Source organism: Gopherus flavomarginatus, chromosome 6 (assembly GCF_025201925.1).
Source record: "Gopherus flavomarginatus isolate rGopFla2 chromosome 6, rGopFla2.mat.asm, whole genome shotgun sequence".
NCBI lineage: Eukaryota > Metazoa > Chordata > Testudines > Testudinidae > Gopherus > Gopherus flavomarginatus.
Genome location: NC_066622.1, coordinates 132,511,110 through 132,524,734, shown reverse-complemented (window position 1 = coordinate 132,524,734; position 13,625 = coordinate 132,511,110). Strand labels below are relative to the sequence as shown.

Below are 13,625 nucleotides of genomic sequence, written 5' to 3'. Positions count from 1 at the left end.
CAGACTGGCCCTCTAGCCACCAGCAGCTAAAAGAAAACAGCATGCAAATCTCCAAAGAAAATGGTATAAAGAGACATTTTGAAAATGTACATGCTGTTTGTGAGCATCATACTTTGCAGGGTGTATTAGCAGTTGTGCCTCGCAGCGAGACCCAGAGTATTTATTGAAGGGGTTAGTACCACCCATAAACTCCAAACATACAGCATCTCCCCTGCCGGCAATCAAACCCCCAACCATGAGTGCCAGACATAATTCACCTGATCTTTTCTGCAGACAAAATGGAAAAATATCGCAAAGCCAGTTGCATGGATAAAGGTTGAAGTGAAAGACCTTCCTTGGGAAAGGGACGAGCAATGAAAAATCACCCCGGATTAATGTGAGATATATAATGCCTCACAGACTGCTTATTCTGAAACTTACTACAGCACATAAAAGTGAAAAATTAGCATGCAATGAATAATTTATTTAGCACTTTACTGTTGTTTAAACAAATCGCTTTCATGAAAGCGATGTGTACTCAAGTAATAAATCACTGTTTAGCACTATGTCACAAGGCAAAGATACCACTTGACAGAATTATTGAATGGCATTGCATGGCCATGAGGCAAGTACAACCAAGATAAGGGTGATGTCCTTGAGTAATAGATTTTGGGATGGGGGGAGTTTGGGGAAAGGGAAATGCATCCTTGAAGTGAGACTATGGGCTGGTCTACACTAGGGGAGGGGGATCAATCTAAGATACGCAACTTCAGCTATGTGAATAGCGTAGCTGAAGTCGAAGTATCTTAGATCGAATTACCTACCAGCCTCATGGCGTGGGATCGATGTCCGCAGCTCCCCATGTCGACTCCGCTACTGCCATTCACATTGGTGGAGTTCCGGAGTCGACAGGAGCATGTTTGGGGATCGATATATCGCGTCTAGATGAGACGCGATATATCGATCCCCGAGAAATCGATTGCTACCCGCCGATACGGCCGGTAGTGAAGACATACCCTTTCATACTGGGACAGCCGGAGAGAGTGGTACTTATGAATGTAAGTGCCTTTCATCCGCATAGCCCAAAAGAACGGTAAAAACAGTAACTGATCAAGCTTAAAAACAGCTCTGTGAGGTGGGTATTATTACTTATACAGTAGAGAAGGGGCACAGAGAGTTTATGCACACAGAGCTAGGAATGAAAATCAGGATTCTGACTGATTCCTGAGTGTTAACCCCTAGATCTCATGCTTCCTCCTCCTCTCAGGCCATGTCTACATCTAAAATTTTGCAGCGCTGGTTGTTACAGCTGTATTTGTACAGCTGTATAGGGCCAGCGCTGCAGAGTGGCCACACTTACAGCAACCAGCGCTGCAAGTGGTGTTAGATGTGGCCACACTGCAGCGCTGTTGGGCGGCTTCAAGGGGTTTCGGGGAACGCGAGAGCAAACCGGGAAAGGAGACCAGCTTCGCCGCGGTTTGCTCTCGCGTTCCGCGAACCACCCTGCAAACCGGAGGGAAGGAGACCTGCTTGCTCGGGTTCGGGGAACGCGAGAGCAAACCGGGGAAGGAGACCAGCTTCGCCGCGGTTTGCTCTCGCGTTCCCCGAACCTCCCTGCAAACCGCAGGGAAGGAGACCTGCTTGCTCGGGTTCGGGGAACGCGAGAGCAAACCGCGGCGAAGCTGGTCTCCTTCCCCGGTTTGCTCTCGCGTTCCCCGAACCGCCGAGCAAGCAGGTCTCCTTCCCTGCGGTTTGCAGGGTGGTTCGCGGAACGCGAGAGCAAACCGCGGCGAAGCTGGTCTCCTTCCCCGGTTTGCTCTCGCGTTCCCGGAACCACCCTGCAAACCGCAGGGACGGAGACCTGCTTGCTCGGGGTTCGGGGAACGCGAGAGCAAACCGGGAAAGGAGACCAGCTTGATTACCGGAGGCTTCCTCAGGTATGCTGGGATACCTGCTTATTCCACGGAGGTCAAGAAAAGCGCTGGTAAGTGACTATACTTGATTACCAGCGCTGGATCACCAGCGCTGGATCCTCTACACCCGAGACAAAACGGGAGTACGGCCAGCGCTGCAAACAGGGAGTTGCAGCGCTGGTGGTGCCCTGCAGATGTGTACACCTCCTAAGTTGCAGCGCTGTAACTCCCTCACCAGCGCTGCAACTTTCTGATGTAGACAAGCCCTCACATAGGGGCAGATGAACTGCAGAAGGTTCAGGTCTGTTGGTGATTGAAAGTCAGAATTCACCCTCTTTAGCATTAAAGGGAATCAGGTCAAAATCCATCTTCCCACAATGCAATTCTATTGCATATCCCTCTTTGATTGCATGAGCGACGTCAATGGAAGTGCCATGCATGAAACCTGCAGCAAGGGAGTCGTGGTGCAGGGAAGAGGACAGAATTTTGCCCGCAGTCCTCAACAGTCTGGTTTCCCCAGCAAGCTAAAGAACTCTAAGGTATGTCCCAGTATGCATGAGAAAGTATAATATTATTCCTCACAGTGGTGTGTTCCACTGTGTAGGGATAAACGTGGTCTTCTGACTAAAAATAGGTCCCTGTATCAGTCCCCCTGTTTACTACACTAACACTCAACAATATAATGTACCGCATTATAGATAAAGGAATATATTGGACCACGCCCACCTATAGTGTAACTTCATTAACATCAGTGGAGTTAAATCAAGTATGAACTTGGCTCAGTCATACGATCAGGAAAGTTTTTTGTGAGCTATATGGATGCCAGAACTACTTTGTCTATTATTGCCCCTACAGTAGTTGAGAGACAATGAGCCAAGCTGAGCTTTCATGTACTCAGGTGCAAAAGCATTTAGGTCAATGGCGTTTTACCAGGGTTGAATCTGGCTCCACATTCTTATTCTGTCTCATAAGGCATGACCTAGTACAGCACATGAATAATAACAGGACTGGAATTTAGGTCATTCATTTTTCCATAAACACCCATGACTAAAGGAGCCAATCAGCCTCCCTTGCTGATCTCCGCAAGGTTGTAAGAGGAACTGGAGTAACTTTCCACTTTTCTGCTTCTTCTACATGCACTGTTTCTGCCTGCTTTAAACAAAAAACAAACAAACAAAAAATGCTAAGTCAACTAAGTCCAGCTAATTGAGTGCAAATCAATTACAACCCAAAACTTCTACCAGTTTCACCCCATCTCAACAGTAGCTGCACCACCCACAATCCATTAGATCTCCTAGGTCTTGCACAGATTTGCCTGAATATATAATGAAGTTCTTCAGTTACTCGCAGTCACTCAATCATCAACAAAATACGCCAGTGGCAGCTGTTATTATAAGCTACAAGGTATCTCGAGACCAATTGTAATGCAAAGGTCATATTTTCCAAGCTGTTTATAGATTACAACCTTAGGGTTACAATGTCACATGTAGTCAATAATTCAAGATGGGAAATTGCAACTGTTAATAACTCATCAATTCTTCATTCTTCTTCCTTAACTTATCCCCCAAGTGTTGTCATTTAAGGTTTTTCCTTCAACCTTGGATTGCAAAGGTTTTATTTGTTTATGGAAAAAGATTTAGGATGGTAAACCCTTAACAAGTATCCAGGAATAACCAACAATATAAAGTGCACATTTCAGACTTGGGATATAAATTCCTGTTAAAGGTCTGTTCTCACTGGGCCCACATATTACACAGAATGTGTTGATGCTGTCAATACAAAAACTATTTCATTTCAGGGAAGAGAGGCGGGCTCAGACGAAAATCCCTAGCAGTTGCTAAAAATGCATCTGATTGTTAAAGGAAGAGGGAAATAATCTCATTAGTGACAAAAGTGAGATTCCCCCCTCCTTTAGAAAAAAGTTAATATCTCAGTCAAACACAAATTATTTTACTAAAGCGCTCATCACCAGATAGCCAAAAATCAGTTCCACTTGTTCGCAGCAAGTTTGTACAGGTCAAAGGGATCTTACAGTAACGAGCACTGAAGTACAAGGGTCAGTTGGGTTACAACAATGCACTACATTAATTCCTAGAAAAACTGTCCCTTTCATTTGAAAATATAGTTAGATTGTGTCTACAGAGTTCACTTTTGGAGTCCATGAATTTCCAAGGCTTATTTCAGAACTTGTACCGAAATCAATAATTTTTTTTTTTTTTTGGACTGGCAGCCTCCCTGAAATAAAACTAGAAACATCCAAAGCCAAAGAACAGTTGAAAATTCATGGAGACATTTCTTAGGGTATATGTCTCAACCTACACACTGCAGGATAGGACAGCACTGGAATTTTCCTTTAACGCTTCACCCTGCCTGTGCTTTGCCTGCTTTGGAGCACGGGATTTAAAAGAATGAGCAGAAAAGACTCAAGGATTCTGGCTCTTTGACATTAAACTCTGTCCACCCTTCTTGGGGGCAGGTAAATGCCACCCAACAGGTAGAAAAGCATCCATCTACCAATACCAAGCCTCGGTACAAATCCTGTAATGGAAGGAATCATTCCAACCCTGGAGTGGAAGTATTTTAGTAGCTCCCATAAATGTCAGCCTTTGAGAGGCACTGTAGGCCTTGGCTTTAGAGTTACTGAAAGTAAAGATGTGGCAATGCAGACAGAACCATTAAAACCAAAACAACTCTCAGCTATTTTTTTGCTTCGGGGTGTGGGGGGAAATGTCCATGTTTAATGCACCTAGTCATCCCTGGCAGGGCCCAGGTATAAAATAGGGGGTGAGATAGGGTGTAGAGAAATTACGTTATCCTCAGGGAACACAGGATTAACCCCTTCTTCCCCCCCGTTCTGAAGGGAAAGACAATAAAGGTTCCGCTTGGGAAGCACTGAGAATGCCTAATAGTGCCCCACATCCAGGAACATAAGCTAGGGCCAAATCCAAAGCTGAGTAGCTTTCATCTTCCCCAACAGCTGTTACTCCTCAGATGGGGAAATCTAGGCACAGAGAAGTAAAGTGACTTGCCCAAGGTCACCCAGTAGGCCAGTATCAAAGCCAGGGACAGAACCCAGGTCTTCTGAGACACAGCTCTTTCCACTAGCCACTTGCAGAAGGGCTGGATGTAATCCATCCTGTAGTCAGAACAGGAGGTGGCAAGAGATTAATACAGTAATAAAAAAAATGGGCAGCGTTAGGAAGGGAAAAAGCAAGGATTTGCAATAACCAAGCTGGTTCTAAATGGAAGCGCTATATGGTGAATAGGGGTTGAACATAAACCCCCTACTCTTGTTTTATTTATTTCCTTTTATAAATAGTGCACACCTGTAACCACTCCGTGTGGATCATCCCTTAAAGGGCAGGATGGTGACAAGAATTGCACGTCAATTACATCTTCTGTTTCCCTGAGTGCACTTTTCACCACCAAACCGCCTGACTCAAAGGGATCTACACGTCAAAGTGTGTTATAATGAAAGGCACAATGATTCCTATCATCTCAGCCCACTAAGATGTGTGAATAAGATCCCATTATCTGAAGGATAACAGATCAAGGCTCTATTCTGTCTATGTCTTCAAGGTTTTGGCTGAAGGCACAGCACAGACGCTATCATCCCATCTGGTTGGTGATCTTACCATGCAAATGAAACCAGCTTTTGTCCTCTTGCTTCTGCTTTAAGGTCACGTGAGGTGTGTTGCTGGAGGCACTGTTTTGGGGGCCTTTTCTATCAGGAGGGCCAAGCTCCTATTGCTTGCCATGTCTTCTCCCACAGCTGGGAGAGCAGAAGGAAGAGACATGCTCCTGAAGATTCCTGGAAAGCATCAGTTGTGATATAGCGATATCTGGCTCCCTGGTGTAAAGAGGTCACCACCTTCATTTTACTGTTACAACATCTTCAGCTAACTCTAGGGACAGATCATCAGCCTCAGCCAAAATACATCAAATCAGCAGGTGGGGTGCACATGGCAGTGGACGCTCTCCTTTGCTCTGCTCTGATCCTGGAGCTCCATGTGCTGTGCTAGAGGAGGCTGTAATGGCCACAGGAGGCTAACAACACTGGAAGGGTTGGCATCCTGTCCATGCCCTTTCTCTAACCACACCCACTCTCCCATGCTATGCTGGCAGCAGGTTGGTTGCATTTCATTAGCAGTAAAGGATGTGGCTGGCGGAGTCGTCGGAAAGGTCTTGATCAAGGATGCTGATGCTCCAACGTTACATGCTGAGGTTCCACCCGCTTAAATCCTGGAGCCCCTGGTGCTACTCCAAACTACGTCCCTGTATAACAGCACAGAACCTACCTGAATTATTTCTAAAGAAGACTTGCAGTCTTGTCACCAGTTCAGTGCCCCGTGTACTACACTAATTTGATTTATGCTTATGGTCAGCCGTTTGTCAAGTTGCAGGTAGGGAACGGAGCTTTATATTCCATTCCCTTTGACTTATGTTTTACTTCTGACATGTGTGCCTCCAGGGAAACACATAGCACACATCTGTCCCCCCTCGCATACCTGTTCAGCGCCTGTTGCAGGAGAGAATGGTGTTATTTCTGTTTTCATGGCTTCAGACTATTGGCAACAAAAAGCCCATAATGTCAATCACCATCATCGTCCTCAGCTTCTTGCAGAATGAAACAACTAGAAAAGTACTAAGAGACTACATGCAAATAAAGACATTATATTCCCTAAAGTGATTAGAGTCTGAGGTCCTTTCTGTACTGCTCAAAGGTGTGACTGTAGCGTGCGTAGACATACCTAAGCTGGTTTTGATCTAGACCAGGGATCTCAAACTCAAATCACCATGGGGGCTGTGAAGACTAGTACATTGGCCCAAGGGCAGCATCACTGACACGTTTTCATACAAAGATACAAAAGCCTCCTCCTCTGCCCCCGGCCCCACACCCACTCCACCCCTTCCATGAGGCCCTGCCCTTGGCCCACCTCTTCCCTGCCCCCATTCCAACCCCTTCCCCAAATCCCCACCCCGGCCCCACCTCTTCTCCGCATCCTCCCCTAAGCACACCGTGTCCCTGCTCCTCCCCTCTCCCTCCTGGAAAGTCCTAAGCACCACCAAACAGCTGTCTGGCCTCGGGAAGCGCTGGGAGGTAGGCGGAGGAGCGGGGACACAGCTCGGGAGTGGCGGAGGTGGGGGGTGAGGGGAGCTATGGTGGGCTGCAGAAAATAACTCTGCGGGGCCACATGTTTGAAACCCCTGATCTAGACAGTGTGAATATCAGTAGTCATGAGATCTGATGGGAGAGAGGAGCAAAGGAGTCAAGGACAGAGTAAGGCAGGAGCATGGGAGTCAGCTGTGAAGTTTTTCAAATTTCAGGGCATTTTTGTATATAAAATAAATAAATAATAATTAGTGAATATCAGCAAAACTCTTAGTCCTTCAGCATGGCCACTAACCCCACAACTTACCTCACATCTGTAACCAACTTCAGTGTGCAACTTTATGAACATCTTCTATGATCTTTTTAAAGGGATACGGCCAGCTAACATTAGGATCCAAATTTAGAGGGGAGGAAGGAAAGTAAAGTTCAGAAGATAAAGAGAAAGGTTTTAATGGAGTTCTTTTTTAAACTTCAGTGAAAATCCATTTGTTTTTGTTTATTTCATTTAATGATTCCATCCTTTCCCTGCAGTGATCTCAACACTACAGCTTTGGCCTAGATCACAGGAACCTGAAAGTGACACTTACACCCGTTCTACATTTAAAAAGTAGCTCAACCTAACGACATCACTCACAGATGTGAAAAATTCACACCTCTGTGTGCTATGGTAACGCCGACCTCACCCTGGGTGTAGACACAACTCAGGCCAATACAAGAATTCTTCTCTCATCCCAGCTGCTGCCAGTCAAAGAGGTGGATTAACTACAGTGAGAGAAAAACCCCTTCTGTTGCTGTAGAAAACATCTGCACTATGGTGTGTCATTGGCGCGGTAACTGTGTGGCTGCAGTGCCGATACTGTAAACACAGCCTTACTAGAAACAGAAAGTAAAAATCACCAGTGTGAAGGGGGAGAGATAGCTCAGTGGTTCCAGCATTAGCCTACTAAAGTCAGGGTTGTGAGTTCAATCCTTGAAGGGGGCGCTTGGGGCAAAAATCTGTCTGGGGATTGGTCCTGCTTTGAGCAGTGGGTTGAACTAGATCACCTCCTGAGGTCCCTTCCAAATCTGATATTCTATGATTAACAAACCTGAGTGAAACACAAAGGGCTCGTCTTCACTACAGTGTTAGCTTGAGGTAAAACTCAAGGGTTGCCCCTGTCCACACACACAAATCTCAAGTGTGAGTTAACTGGGGACTGAAACTCAAGCTAGCTAGCAAGTCTGGGGGGTTAAGTGAGGAGGGCACTACAGGGTACATCTTGAGTTAGCACATTAATCCAATGAGTCTATGCTGCTAATTAATTCAGCCTGTGCTGCTCCAGTGGAGTAAATTTAGTGTAGTAAGTCAAGCTAACTGTGGCAGTAAAGGCAAACCCCAAAAGTAAAACAATTGACACAGATATGGAAATGTGAGCTAGACAGGGCTTCTCAAAACTTTTCCATCAACACTGGGTTTTTTTTCCTTCTCTTTTCTTTTTTTTGACCAAAAATTGGGATTCTGACAATCATTTTTTTTTGTGCAAAAAAAAGTATCTGCTTTCCACAGGAAATTCTGATTTTTCATTAAAAAAAAGCTGCCCCAACAAAATTGTTTTTGGTTTTCAGCCAAAAATGGAATTATTTTAATTTGGCTACTCCGCTGCAGCAACTCATGGTTTGCCTCATGTCTTCACTGTCCTCTATGGGCCAAGCTCCCCAGCCAGACTTCATCTCCCATGATGCACCACCTCCCACCTAGAAGGGAGGCCATGATACACCATGGAGATATAGTCCAACTAGGGAACTGGCACATAGATAAAAATGGAATTACAACTCCCATAAGGCATCACAGCAACATTTCCAAATCAAACTAGTCTTGGTTTTGGCCGTAATATTTTGGTTTTCAATTTTTTGCTGAGAAGTGGACATTTTCTCAGGGTGCGAGGGGAGAAAATATTTTCTGAGGTGCTCTTGAATTAGGCATTAATTTATTTCAATTTTATAAATTAGGGTGTTATTAGTAACCAAGGTAAAGAAAGAAAACCTGATTCTATAGAACTTAGGTACAGTACAAGTCCTTTGAAATGCAAATAGAATAAATATTGCAAACTGCAAAGAGCAAAGAACAATTCTGCTTACAGCAACATCCAACTTATAGTGAAACTGTTCCTTGAAAAAAAGCACTTGTTCCACTACAGAAAACTTCAGTGTATTGCTTTCTCTTGCAATTTTATTACCAGTCTTGCAATATTTGGTGTTCTTCTTAAAGCCCCAGCTTCTGGAGTCACATGATTCCATGAAAAAAATCAACTCATTTTTAAAAAGTTTCTGACCTGCTAGCTGCTGAGAAAAGCAGGAAAACATGACCCCTGAAAGCTCAGAAACCAGAAGAAAAACAAACAGACCCAACATTTATTAGTTAAAAATCTTTTATGATTTTGAAGCCTCATGATCTGTGAGTACTTGGAATTGGCAAGATTGACTTTCCTCTTGGCAGTGCCCCACTCCCTTTAACATTCTCAGTGAAAGCTAATTTCTTCCTGGAGGCTTTACGTGGAACAACCTAAAATAAAATTTAGCTCTGAATGATATCAGCGTGATATTCTTCAGAAGGGATTGCCCTGCATAGACTGCAGTTTATGATTAAAGACCTCTCAGCTGTTATGGCGACTGAATGTTAAACCAATAAATGAAAGTATCAGAGGGGTAGCCGTGTTAGTCTGGATCTGTAAAAGCAGCAAAGAATCCTGTGGCACCTTATAGACTAGCAGACGTTTTGGAGCATGAGCTTTCGTGGGTGAATACCCGCTTCGTCATCTTCGTATTCACCCACGAAAGCTCATGCTCCAAAACGTCTGTTAGTCTATAAGGTGCCACAGGATTCTTTGTTGCTTCAATAAATGAAAGATTCCTAGCTTTTTTCTTTTTAAACTAGCCTATTTTTTAAAGGGTCTCAAATTTTAAACAAATGATTAAAACAATTTCAGGCAGGAAAAAAAAGTCGTCATGTATTTGCCCCAAGAAAGGAACACAGGCCCTTTGCTTTAATTTACTTTTTGTAAGGAAACTTATTATTTAGTGTTCGCGCCATGTTAAAATTCCAAGCAGAACTTTGCAAAGGCAAAGAAAATATCACTATGAAATGAACCAGAACATTTTGCTGGAGAAGAACTAGATGAAGAGGCAATAACTCTGGCTCCTTGATAGCAATCTCGCTAAGAAGAGAAAACACCGTGCAGTTAAACACAGAGCTGGGGATTTTTTTCTCTATTCTTTTTCTCAATCTTTCTCCCTGTGTGCATAGAAAATAAAGCAATTGCTCATGTCAAACTGGCAAGTGACAGGGGACTCCATACCTCACAGAAAGGCACAAATTAAAGAGGATGCTTGTCAGTGGCCACATACGCCGTTCAGCTCAACCGATGGCAGCAACATTTGAAACATTGGATGGCAAGAAAGTTGCATTGGCATTGAACATATTAGCAATAAAACTCAGGGCCTGTCAATCGATTCAGTCGCAGTGCATCAGGAGGCTTTCTGCATCATTTAAGCCAGGGGCAGGCTAATCTTTTGGCCTGAGGGCCACATCGGATTTCGGAAATTGTTTGGAGGGCCGGTTAGGGGAGGCTGTGCCTCCCCAAACAGCCAGGTGTGGCGTGGCGTGGCTTGGCCCAGCTTTGCCTCCTATCTGAACCCCCCCGCTTCTCACCCCCTGACACCTTCCCTCATAGATTTCTGCCCCATCCAATCCCCCCCCCGTTCTCTGACAGTCCCCGGGTGGGATCCCTGCCCCATCCACCCCCCCTGCTCCCTGTCCCCTCACTGTCCCTGACTGCCCCCCGCTGTCCCATCCAACCCCTCCTCTCATTCCTGACTGCCCCCCTCAAGGACCCCTGCCCATCCAACCACTCCTTCTCCCTGTCCCCTGCCCCCAGAACCCCATATCTGGACCTGCAGGTACACGTGGAGCTGAGCAAATAGTAATTGTTTTTTGGGTTCAGAGGCTGAACCAACTAATCCCAAAAAAGTCAGATTGGTTCAGTTCCAACTGAAACTGATTTTTTTTTCCTCTCACCAAAACATCCCCCACCCACTGCCAAAGCGAAAAGCAAAGACCTTTTGTTTTGAAATGGTTAAAACGAACTGTTTTGACTTCTTTAACCCCCTCCCCCATGTTTTCAGACAAAACTATTCACCAAATTCAACCTGATATAAGTCAACAATTTCAGCGTCCCGAAACGTGCATGTGTCGGTGAATATTTTACTAGTTCGGTCCCCACACTGTCCCCTAAATAATCAACCAGCTCTACTGACATGGGTCTAGTACTCAGAAAACCTACGTGGCAGATTCTTGGCCATATTCTGTGAGTTGACTGGTGTGTGGATTCAATCCCTCTACATAACCTGTGCAAAGTCTGGTGAACCAGGGAGCACTGATCCTGCAAACCCCCACACAGTGCAGAGCAGGGAGAACAATGCTGCTTTGCTTCATGACAAGTATGAGCAGCATCTAAGTACAGGGGCACTGGAACAATTTTTACAGTGGGGGTGCTGAAAGGGAGTGCACTAGGTCACATCATCAATCAAATGTGGCCCATCTGCTGATCTATCTTCATCTACAGGGTCGCAGATAGGCCAAACCTTAGCAGCATTCCATACCTGTGTACCAGGTCGCAACACGTGAAGCGAGGAGCCAGGCAGGTGCACAGCACCCCTGCACTTTAAGCCAGACACATACTGCAGCACCCTTCTTCCTGAGCCTTCGCCTACACATCAGTAGTCTCAAACCCTGTGCAGCCCATTCCCTCAAGCTCAACTACTACTAATCGAAAGCTGGATTTTTTCCTCTGGCAGGAAATTCCAATTTTTTAACATTTGTTCTGGTCTCCAATCAACACACACACACACACAAAAATCAGCATCTTTCACAGAGTGAAAAGTCGAATTGGGGGAGAATTTTTGACAAAACTTTTGTTGTTGTTGTTGGAAAATGCCAATTCATCAAAACCAAAACATTTCACAAGAAAAAGTAAGTTTTAACAAATTTCAACTTGAAAAATTTGTTTGAAAAAAATTAAAATTGCCCAATTGTTTCATTTTGATATTTTGACAGGAAAAAAAAATCATTTTTTTTGTGGTTCAAAATGACTTTTTGCTTTGAAATTTAAGAGAGTTATAAGCAAGAATATAATTTCTGAAAAAAATAAAAATGGTCAACATCAAAATGAAGTATTTCAAAATTATCAAATGTTTTCATTGACCAGAGATATACAAAAAAAAAAAATTGAGATTTTGACTTTTCAGGACAAGAAAAGTTTTCAAGATCTCTTAAATTTTTACTCAGGAAAACTGTTTTCCATCCAGCACTAATTTAAAGTTCAAAGAAATTGATTCAGAAACATCAAAACATTTAATTTCAGTTCAATGTTAAACTCAGTCTGCCTCAGCTACCAGAGTGCCTCATAGGAGTTGTAGTTTGGGTGCCTCATGCCAGCTTATTTCTCCTTACTGCCCAGGCTCCCCAGCTGAACTACATCTTCCATGATATACCAAAGGTATGGTATTATTCCCAAAAGGCACCACAGTAGCTCAAGCAGACACAGATTAATGTCGACTCAATATGAAACAAATGTAGATTTTCCTTGATGGAGAATTTTAAACATTTCAACAGTATCAACATTTTCCTGTGAAAACTGGCAATTTTGCGAAAACCACACTTTCCATTGAAAAAACATTTTGATAGAAGATTCCTCACGAGCTCTACTCTCATGGGACAAGGTGAATAAGGTATATTGTGTAGGCAAGGGCTGGAAGTAGATGAGGATATGTAGGCTTGAGTATCCTCCTCATATTAACGAGGTACTTAGCTATGCTTATAGAGTAATTTGGCTGCCATTCAACCACGCTCCCATTAATGCAAGTTCACATTCCCCTGCACATCACTTTTTACTGTGCCCTTATCCAAACAATATCACACTTGCTGTGGACAACATTAAGCTTCAGATGTCTGTCGTCAACTTTCTCCAGTGCAGAAAAGTTAATCAGGGAGGACAATGCTGCTGTGCTTTATTTCCGATTTTTTAATCTGGTCCCAAAATTCCAGTGTTTCAGATTGGCAGGGAAGACAGTGTTCTCTAATGGTTAGAGCACTGGACTGGGGGAATGGGGAGATGTGAATTCCATTCTCTGCTCTGCCATTGTCTTCTGGGTAACCTTGGGCAAGTCACTTGCCTTCCTATGCCTCAGTTTCCCCATCTGTAACATGGGGGTAATGATACTGAGCTCCTTTGTAAAATGCTTTGAGATCTAGTAATGAAAAGTGGTCTGAAGAGCTAGGTATTATTATTACCTGAAACTCTCCATTGTGAGCCTGATCCTGTGATTAATGGGAGCTTTGTGTGAGTACAGGGTGTTGGATAGGACCCTATGTCCAATCTTGGGTAGACAGTGGAGCTGATCAAAAAAACTGAATTCTTTCCTGCTAAGTAAACAAAATGAAATAGTTTGTTATAAAATTTCTACTGAAAATTTCTGATTTTTCAACAAAGGCATCGGAAGCAAAACATTTTTCATCTTATTTCAAATTGCAATTTTTTTAATGGGAAAAAATCAAAAGTCTAGATTATCATGATTTTTTTCCT

At 43.9% G+C, this 13,625-nt stretch overlaps 2 protein-coding genes across 7 annotated transcripts in view; both read right to left on the bottom strand.

The window, feature by feature from the left end:
* Window positions 1-13,625, bottom strand: part of LOC127053442 (zinc finger and SCAN domain-containing protein 29-like) — an 881,068-nt gene that overhangs the window by 56,536 nt on the left and 810,907 nt on the right. The window contains exon 1 of one of the 3 annotated variants that reach the window (XM_050958194.1): window positions 2,020-2,094. The exons of the other annotated variants lie outside the window; for them this stretch is intronic. The gene's annotated coding sequence lies outside the window, so the exon portion shown is untranslated. Of the gene's footprint in view, window positions 1-2,019; window positions 2,095-13,625 lie in introns of those variants that run through there. 3 annotated transcript variants of the gene reach the window in all.
* LOC127053391 (VPS10 domain-containing receptor SorCS1-like) overlaps window positions 1-13,625 on the bottom strand; it is a 481,836-nt gene that overhangs the window by 369,419 nt on the left and 98,792 nt on the right. The gene's annotated exons all lie outside the window — the stretch shown is intronic.